This window comes from Solanum dulcamara, chromosome 12 (assembly GCF_947179165.1).
Source record: "Solanum dulcamara chromosome 12, daSolDulc1.2, whole genome shotgun sequence".
NCBI lineage: Eukaryota > Viridiplantae > Streptophyta > Magnoliopsida > Solanales > Solanaceae > Solanum > Solanum dulcamara.
In genome coordinates, this window is record NC_077248.1 from 58,081,082 (window position 1) to 58,090,738 (window position 9,657).

Here is a 9,657-nt window from a genome sequence, read left to right on the forward strand (position 1 = left end):
AAACCAAGTGTTTTGCCTTGGGGTGCTTCCATTCTATTTGTGAATAAAAATAATGGGTCTATGCATATGTGTATTGGTTACACGCAGTTGAAAAAGGTGATGGTAAAGAATAAATACCTTATGCCTCGTACCAATTACTTGTTTGATTAGCTTAAGGATGCTATAGTTTTTCTAATATTGACTTGAGATCTAGTTACCATCTGAGGATCAGGGTAGAGTACATCCCTAAGACAAATTTTAGGACATATTATGGCAATTATTAGTTCCTTGTGATATCTTTTGGGTGAACTTGATAACATGGGTGTTACAAAGAGTTACCAAAATAAATGTCAAATTTAAGATATAACACAACTAAACATGTCGTACTCTCAAACTTCAAATTATTCTTTCCTCTCAAACTTTAAATTGACATACCCTTATACGTACTTTCATGTTTCAAATCCTGCCATATACGTAAGCCAACATTCAAGGGTCATCCTAAGTCAATGCCCGAACCACCACTCTTGCATTGTGTTAAGAACTCAAGTTATCAACTCGGGCTCTTAACACTTGCAAGAGTTATTTTTTATTTTTATTTTTTTGCGGTTCGTTCTTGACTCAGCTCCCTAAGATTGAATTGAAAAGAATTAACCCCTTACTCCAATTATTAAAAAAAAAGTGAAAAGAAAATAAATAATTTAGCTTTCACGATGAATAGCTCCTTTAATTTTCTGGACAGTGCATGAGATGAGATTGTTGACTGTCTCTATTGATTCCACTGTTAGCTTAGCTGTAGGTAGGCTATTTACCAATATTTGGAAGCCTATAGTCAAGAGGGACCCAGATACTCTCTTGTCTGGGCCAGGCCCATTATCAAGACCTTTCACCATATTAGGCCCATGTGACCCGGGCCCATCAGGTACTATGGAAAACCCCGAAGGGAGCAGAGCCACGTAAGCTGAATCTCCACCGTTCATTACCAAATGCATTGCCGGTATGTCAACTGGCGCGTATACTACAAGCGACCCTGATGCGTCTATGCAAGTCTCCTGAAGAACCAACATGCTGCTTTGGCTCGCATTCATGGCCTGTTTAGGAAAAAAAAAAAACTTACCAGTTCAGCAGAATTTGTGGGAGATGCCAATTATGATAAAATTACATAATATATGTCGTTCTTCAGTATTTATGTCATTCAATTTTAGATTGCATAAATATTTAAACTTGTATAAAGTTGAACAAATAGACACACGTTATTCATGACATAATATATGTAAAACGTCAGATAAAATGTCTTGTATGATGTGAATTATCACATAAAACATCAAATATGACACGTGTGTACTTGTTCATGTGCAAATCTACTCTCACTTCAACACCATCCCTAAAATATTGAAAGGGATTCTCAACTTAGCTAGGAGGGAATACCCTTCTTTTAGAATCAAAAAGTGTAACCCAAATACTTTTGAGTTATGATGCCCCTTGAACCTCTCTTGATGTGCCACTGAGATTAATTTCTTTTGAAGCTTAGACTTTTATGCATTCATATGTTTGGTTTAAGTGTGTAATCAAACTCTAGGGATTGTTTGGTGTGATCGATAAAAGTGATTAATCCCAGGATAATTATTGAGTACTTTTTAATTCATTGTTTGGTTGCAAAGGTTGGGATAAGTTAACCCTCTCTGAGGGTGGAATAATAAATCCAAGATAACTTATCATGGGATAAAGTATGTAAAATAACAAAACTATCCTCGTGTAACTCTCTTTTATGCACCACTTATTACTTTCATATGTATTAACATAATTTTTAGCAACATTTATAATAACATTTACAACCTTAATTAATTGTTGTTTGTATGATAATATATTTTTCTATTAAAAAATATATTTTAAATACAATTTCTATTAATGAATTTATTATAAGTTGAATTTATTTCCTAATTTTTATGTTTATTTGTATTTTGATTTCATTTAAAAATGTTCACTCCATTACTAAATTACATATTTTTATTTAAATGGTTTATTACTCACTTAAAAATTATATTTTATATGTCAATTAAAATGTAGATAATTTTAATAATAAAGTTTTTACTTTAATAAACTTATATATTTTTAAGTTAAATAAGATGAAAGTTTTATTTTTAAGCTAAATAAGATGTAAATTTTATTGAAAGCTAAATAAGATGAAAGTTTTATTTTTAAGTTAAATAAAATGAAACTTTAATTTTAAAAACACACGTCACAACCATGAAAATGCAAACACAAAATTATTTAAGTTAAATAAGATGACAATTTTATTTTTAAGAATGAATAACTAAATCTTACAAAGAAAATATAAAAAATAAACTAAATAAGGTGGAAGATATTTTTGTAAACAAATAATTTATTCTTAGAAATTATGTAAAGAATATAATTTTAAATATGACAAACAAAACAAGTAATTAAAATTATTCTAATTATAACTTATCTCAACATAACTTATTTTAATATACCTAATTTCTTTATAATTTATATCCAAACAAAACGACTCCTTAAAAGGTATTTCCTACCCCTCCTTTTCCAAATGTAATTCTTTCTAAGTGGCAATATGTATGGTTTAATTTTTTTTTTTAAAAGTAATAGTTCTGGTACAGGGTATGTGAATTAACTATTGCCAGAAACTTTTCATGAAAAGTGTGTGACATCATGGTAGGCTTGACCCAGAAAAATTTAGTAAAACCAAATGTCATGTGTTTTGACTATTTGTAACTAGGTGAAAATTCTAGGGCAGAGAACCCAGATCTGTAATCAACTGTCCTCGAAGATACTTCCAAAATTCCCTATTTGTCTTTTTCAATTCAACCTTTTTCTAATGAAAAGACAAATGCACTTCATGTTAAAAGTCAATCAATTACCAGCTTTCATTTTTATATGCACACACATTACACATTAAGCAGATAAATTTACACGAGGAAGTTTGATTTAAAATAAAGTTGCTAAAAGAAAAAAATTAAAACTTATGGTCTATAATTAATAGATGTTTGTATAGCTATAAATTAATTTAGTAAAAATAAAATAAATATTTTTTTAAAAAACTATTACTAAATATAAAAATATGTTTTTTTTATGATTTGCTAAAAAAAAGTGAGTTATATAAATTAAAAATTCGGCTACATGTTGCAGTTATAGAAAGAAATAGGCTATAGGCATATTGGGGCTTAATTAAGAAGAATGTACGAGTAAGCATCACAACAGAGGGAGCACAACTCACTCCATTTTGTGTTCACTCCCTCACTAGTTTTAAATAAATCGATTTAATTTGAAATAAATATCACTTTAGGAAACAAAAAGGTTTTGTAAATGATCTGAAAATTAATCGAAGAAAATATTACTTTAGGAAATAAAAAGGTTAACATAATGTGACACTGATTTTGAACCTATTTGAGTATCATCTTGACTTTTGAAATATTAATTAGAACATATATATTGTATTAGCAATAGTGGAATAAAATTATAAACTAAGAATTAAGAATTTCATTTAATAGGGAAACATCACATTAAAGTTTATAATTAAAAAGATGTAATTTCTAAATATTACAAAAATGAAAAAGAGTATCATATATTTAAAGCCTAAAGGATAAATCGTTACTTTATAAACCAAGAATACTATCAAACAAAGTGAATACATATGTATTTACCAGCTTTTATCAAACCATTGTGTGTATGTACCAATTATTAATTCTCATGAAAAAAACCATGCTATATTATACTCCGTATCTCCTAATTTATGGCTCACTTTTCTTTTTAGTTGGTCTCGGATACAATTTTGTATTTAGTAACACCTTTTATCCTTAATGAAATGATTTATAACCACATAAATATGTGTGACTGATTTTATACCATAAGTTTCAAAAATATTTCTTTCTTAAATTTTGTGACAAGTCAAATCATATCATATAAATTGAGACGGATGGAGAATTATTTACCTGATTTTGTGCATTATTTAAAGATGATGAGAAGGTGAGAAATATTACACTAGCACGTAGGAGGGAGACGCAGTTGCCATGATCTTGGCCTTTGGCAATATGTGCCATTTCTTGCATAGGACCACCATTTGACAGGATGTCCCATTCACTCCTTAGCCGTTCATCACGGAGAAAATCGAAAAGTCTTTGTGGGGAAACAGGCAACCAAACAGATGTTGCAGCGCTCACAACAATCCCCAGTGGCTCACCGGGGTCATCTACACTCTTTCGGGTCAAAACACGAACATCCTCGTCCACATTTCCTACACAAAGTTTGTTCCACTTGTGTATGGAGGAAGCACAAACACCAGTACAAAAGTTGTTGGTCATACGTTGTGCTAACTTCAACATGCTCCTCCTTCCACTTGGTGTTAATGCTGCATTTGAATTATTATATTTTTTTCCCCATCAGTTACAGCATAAAGTAATTTAAGCTTGTGTTTGAACGAAAAAAGACCAACTCATTGAACAGTGGGGTTACTAAGAGCTTGTTTGAATTGGCTTTTGCCTTTTGAATATAAGCTAAAGTCGCAAGTTAGAAACTTTAACTTATTTTTATCATTTTAGCTTAACATCAAATATTTATATGCATTTTTTAAATTTATCCAAACACTTAAAAACTATTTTGATTTAAAATCACTTATAATAAGTCAATCCAAACAGACTCAAGTTTGGAGTTTATATATGTGTGCACTAATTGTAAATTCGAATTGTTCAATTAAGTTGACTTACAACAACATGCAGAAATAACAATTTCAATCTTAATACGGTAAGCGAGAAATTAAAACAATGTGTAACCTACTATAATTGGTTGATTTTAAATTCTACTTCTTTTATGATATAAAATAATTTAAACAATCAACTTACTTATGTTAGCTACGAGTAAAAAGAAATGTATTATACCAATTCTTTAACTGTCATTTATATATGACATAAATCCTACATTAGTTAAATTATATTTGAAAGTGCTAACATTTTTTTTATATTGTTAGTGTATATACCTGTGTGATCCCTCGATGGCACAGCGGATGACATGAGGATTGCAAGGCATTCACACTGACGTTGGAGGGTGGCAACCCATTTTTTTGCACCAAAGCCCATGCCGGCACCGATCAATGGACGGTAAAGCTGATGAACCACACTCTCGTCGTATTCCACATGTTCTACCCATGTAATCTATAGATTTTACATTATTATAATTGCAGTTAATTCTTAGCAAGCCATTCTAAATATTAATAAACCGCACGAATCATCTCCATCTACGTCCGACCAATATGTCAAAAAAGTGCAAAGACACTTTTCACACTACTTATTCTTTAAGGCAAATACTTCTAAAATAAACCAGGGTCATTACAAATAAAATCTTGAAATTGTCTGTATTTATATGAAACTTTCATAGAAGGATCAAATACATCCTTGAATTTTGACAGAAGGATCAAATATACTCTTACATACATTTGTTTTCTAATATATAAATAATCAAAAGATAAATTTACAATTATTTTATTTACTTCTATTAGACAAAAATTGTATGTCTGAATTATATGTGTAACATTAGAAATATATGTAAACTATTTTTATAACAAAATTAAGAGATATTATAAACTCTATTTCCCAATAAAAACTTTAGCCTTTAGGTACTCAAGTGACAACAAAATAATAATCGGCTTGGGGGTTTGATTAAAAGGTACTCTACATCACTAATTAAGTAGAAAAACAAACACATCATAATGCTGGAACCAGGTAATACATAGTTAGAACTTAGATGAATTTTATATGGACATATGGTACTGATCGGGACAACATCATAGATTGGAAGAGGAACATCAAGTACATTGTTTATTCAAATAAGTATTGAGACTTGCCATGCATTTTAATTTTCTTCCAAATCATATGATATTAATTAATTTGTCACAAGGTACAAAATAGAAGTAATTATTATAATTATAACCTCGATTTTTGTACCTTTTATGATCAGTCTCTTTCATCCATTTTATTTATCATGTTTGTATCTTGCACTCTGCTTATAAAAAATATTAACTAAAAAAAGTAGTATGATTTAACTAAATTGTTCATACTTATTCCTTGATATCAATTTAATAATATTCTTTCTTTTACTATATTAATATCTATCTACATTTATCAAATTAGTAAAGATACAAGAAAAAAAGATGATTAATATAATTCTACTTATTTTTTAAAAGTGACAAATAATATTTTGAAGTTGAGATTTTTTTCATAGGAAAAAAGATGATTAATATTTCTCGCATTACTCCTTTTAGTCCATTTTAAGTTAATTGGTGAGACTTTTAATATTTTAAAATAAGTGAATCATTCAAAGTTTAAGTGTTTATCTTTCTTCTTTTAATGAGATTCTTAACTATTTTAGTAGACTATTTTGAAAATGATCGAAAGGATAATAGTGTAAAGTAGTGTTTAGTTTATGTCCTTAAATATTTTTGTTAAAGAATGTGCTATATACAACAATTCACAAAATAATAATAATTCATCAATTCACTTAATATGGACGAAAGCATATAAAATAATCAAATACTCTTGTTAACTAATACTCCCTCTAGTCCATATAAGGTGAATTGTTGGGACAAAGAAAAATATTTTAGAATATAAATAAAATGTTACTTTTCATTATTGCCCTTTTGATTATACCAAACTATTCTCATAAAATATAAAGTAATTAACAACCTCATTAAATGAAGGATAAATATGAAAAAAAGTGATCTCAACAATTCTCTTAAACTTTGAACAATTCATTTATTTTAGACTATGAAAAAAAAATCTCAATAATTCAATTAATATGGACTAGAGATATGAAAATATTAAACACATTAAATATTTTGAGACGGAGACAATATATGTCAACAAACTCATTAAACACACAAGGGCAAGGACACCCACCTTTGGATGTACATGTAACTGCTATGTAATCTTATTATGATAGTTGGATATGTATAATAAATTCAGAAAAGTTCAAGTTTTATACCCTTGAAGAGTTTTTTTTTAACTATAGGAAAATTTTAATTTATAGCGATTTTATTATTTTATTTTTTCAATTACTATTTTAAATTTGATATAGCAAGAGAGAGTAGCAAAAGAGTTCTAAGAAATTTACTTTGCTATACCCATTGGGCATATCTTGCACTACGCATCCAGAAGGTAGTCTCCTGCAATTTGTAAATGTCGCTGCACCAGAAGCCGTTTCTCTTATGGCCGTATCGACGGAGACATCAACTACAGCCCAAACCCCTTCAGCATGCTGCTTACAAAACCTGAGAAATTTGAACTCTCTGATGGGTACTAATGGTGAAAGCACTTGGAGTTCAGAACGCATCTGCAAAATTGATTAATTAATTTAAAACATATTCGATACGAAACATTTGTACCAGAAATTAGTTAAATGGAGATGCAACTTTTTTGCCTGTTAAATAACATTGGACTAAAGAAGATTACCAGCTGAAGAGCTCCATTTCTGGTTCCCCCAACACCACTTGATATCACATCTGTTGTTGATGTTCTGGCAATCAAGCAGCGAAACATTTCTGCCCATTTGTTCTGTCAAATATTAAAGCTAATTAACTCCGGTTAACAACAATTACGTCTCAATTTCAAGTAAGTTGTAGTTCACTATACAAATTCTCATGACTAATCTCGTCAAAGAAAATTTCTTTATGTGTGATTTTTCGCATAAGTGACCTAAAAAAATAAATATCACGACTATCTGTAAATACAAGAAAAGATATTTACAAGGAGAACTAAAAGAAAAAGGAGAGGGTTCAAAAATACTGACCGAGTCCATTAATGTCTCAACAAGAGCCAAACTATTGATGATTACCATGCCAGTTTCTCTGGAAGCCTCAGAAACAAAATTAATGGGTTTCAAACCAATACAAGGAGTAAATGCCCTCATGTACTCCTCATGATTCAGTACTTCTCCACCACAATCCCTGCTCCTTACCCATAGAGGATCATCAGTTTGTGCCATTTTAATTAATTCATCCATAGCAGCTAAAGCAAGCTCCAAATACACAGATCTTTCAAATGACATTTCAATGCCAGTTGTTTGTCTCTTATGAGGCAATACTGGCAAGGTACTTGAAATCCCTACACCAAAATCAGGTGAAGTTCTAAATCCATCGTTTCCAACTTCGAGTTCCAAGGTAGAATTAGGCAATGGTACTGGAGCCATAGATGAAATGGGTCGGCCTATGAATTTGCTAGCAAGTGCACAAACTCGATCTAGTTCGTCTTTCAATCTGGAATTCTCAATCCGCAGATGTTGCTCTTCCAAAGATACTTCACCAATTATTGCTGGACCACCACAGGTTGTACAAATTGGATTCCTTATAGCCTCTCTTATAGACATGTTTTCAGCTCGAAGTTTATCGTTCTCTTGTCGTAGAAACGAATTCTCATGGCGTTCGAGTTGAGTCTGATGCAATCAAATTTAACAAATTACTCAAACAACATTAGATATGGACAATAAAAAAAGAGACTAATAGTTGCAAATTACCTTCATTTGTGTTCTACGATTTTGGAACCAAAACTTAACTTGCCTAGTCTCTAAGCAAAGTCTTCTACTCAATTCCATCCTTTGTTTCTCATCTGGATGAGGACACTCCTTAAACAGCCTGGAAAAGTGTGGATGGGAGAACTATTAAAAAAAATTATGATTAGGTCAGAAGAAAGTAATTGATTATCTTACGCTTCAAGTTCTTGAATTTGCTGAGGAGTGTGTCGGTGGTATTTTTTCTTTTTCCGTTGTGGTTTGTCAGTGGCATCTTCATCATCTCCAGAAGGTTCTTCCAAATTGTCACTTCCAGATCTACTTTCTTGCTCATCCTCTCTGCTTCTTCTACCAACACTATTATTATTATTAGCTTCATAGTTCTCTTCAGGCATTCTTGCAATTCCACCTTGGCCTTCCCTTCCTGTTTGCTGCTTTCACACACAAAAAATACTATAACTAGGTGTTTGAGTTAGAATAAAGTAAAATGAATTCTAATACTAAAAAAAGCCTTTTTTTTAATGGTTTTTTTTTTGCGTACAAGTGCAAGAGAGAGTCCAGGAGAGTTGAACATCGACTTGGCAAGTGACCGTGAATTTGTACTAATTGACATGTTATTGTTGCTTCTGTCGTCGTTTCTATTCGTAACTATTCTTGCACCGCCACCATCATCTGATGATATTGTCAAGGAAATCCCTAAAATTCATGAAATAATATTAAACTGTTTCTCTCTATATAAATCTTCTTTTTTTTCTATGGATTCTGCATGTTTGCTTAGGAAAAAAGAGGTTTTTTTTTGGTTTAGCACCAAACAAAGCTGAAAAAGTGAAAAGAGAGAAAAAAGGGAACTAAAAAACTTATGAGAAAAAGAAAAGGAGAGAAGCTAAGAAGAAAATGAAGATAATAAGCAATAATGTGGACTTATCAAAGCCTTACATATACACGAAGCAAAAGGGGAACACTGGGGAAAAGTTTGGTTGACTCTCTCACTAGCTAGCTTCTCTCTTTTCTCTCTCTTGTACCTAAATTTTAGAATTTTCCCTGGGGACAATGAAAAAAAATCAACTTAAAAGTGTAAAGAAAAGTTAAATTATTGATGTATTTTAAGTTATTGTAATTGGTAAATACTTGCTTGATATGTGTTCCTTGAATGGC

The 9,657-nt window shown here is 30.8% G+C and overlaps 1 pseudogene; it reads right to left on the bottom strand.

Annotated features, from left to right (window-relative positions):
- Positions 1-314: 314 nt before the first annotated feature.
- Positions 315-9,396, bottom strand: LOC129876101 (homeobox-leucine zipper protein ANTHOCYANINLESS 2-like; annotated as a pseudogene).
- Between the last annotated feature and the right edge of the window lie 261 nt (positions 9,397-9,657).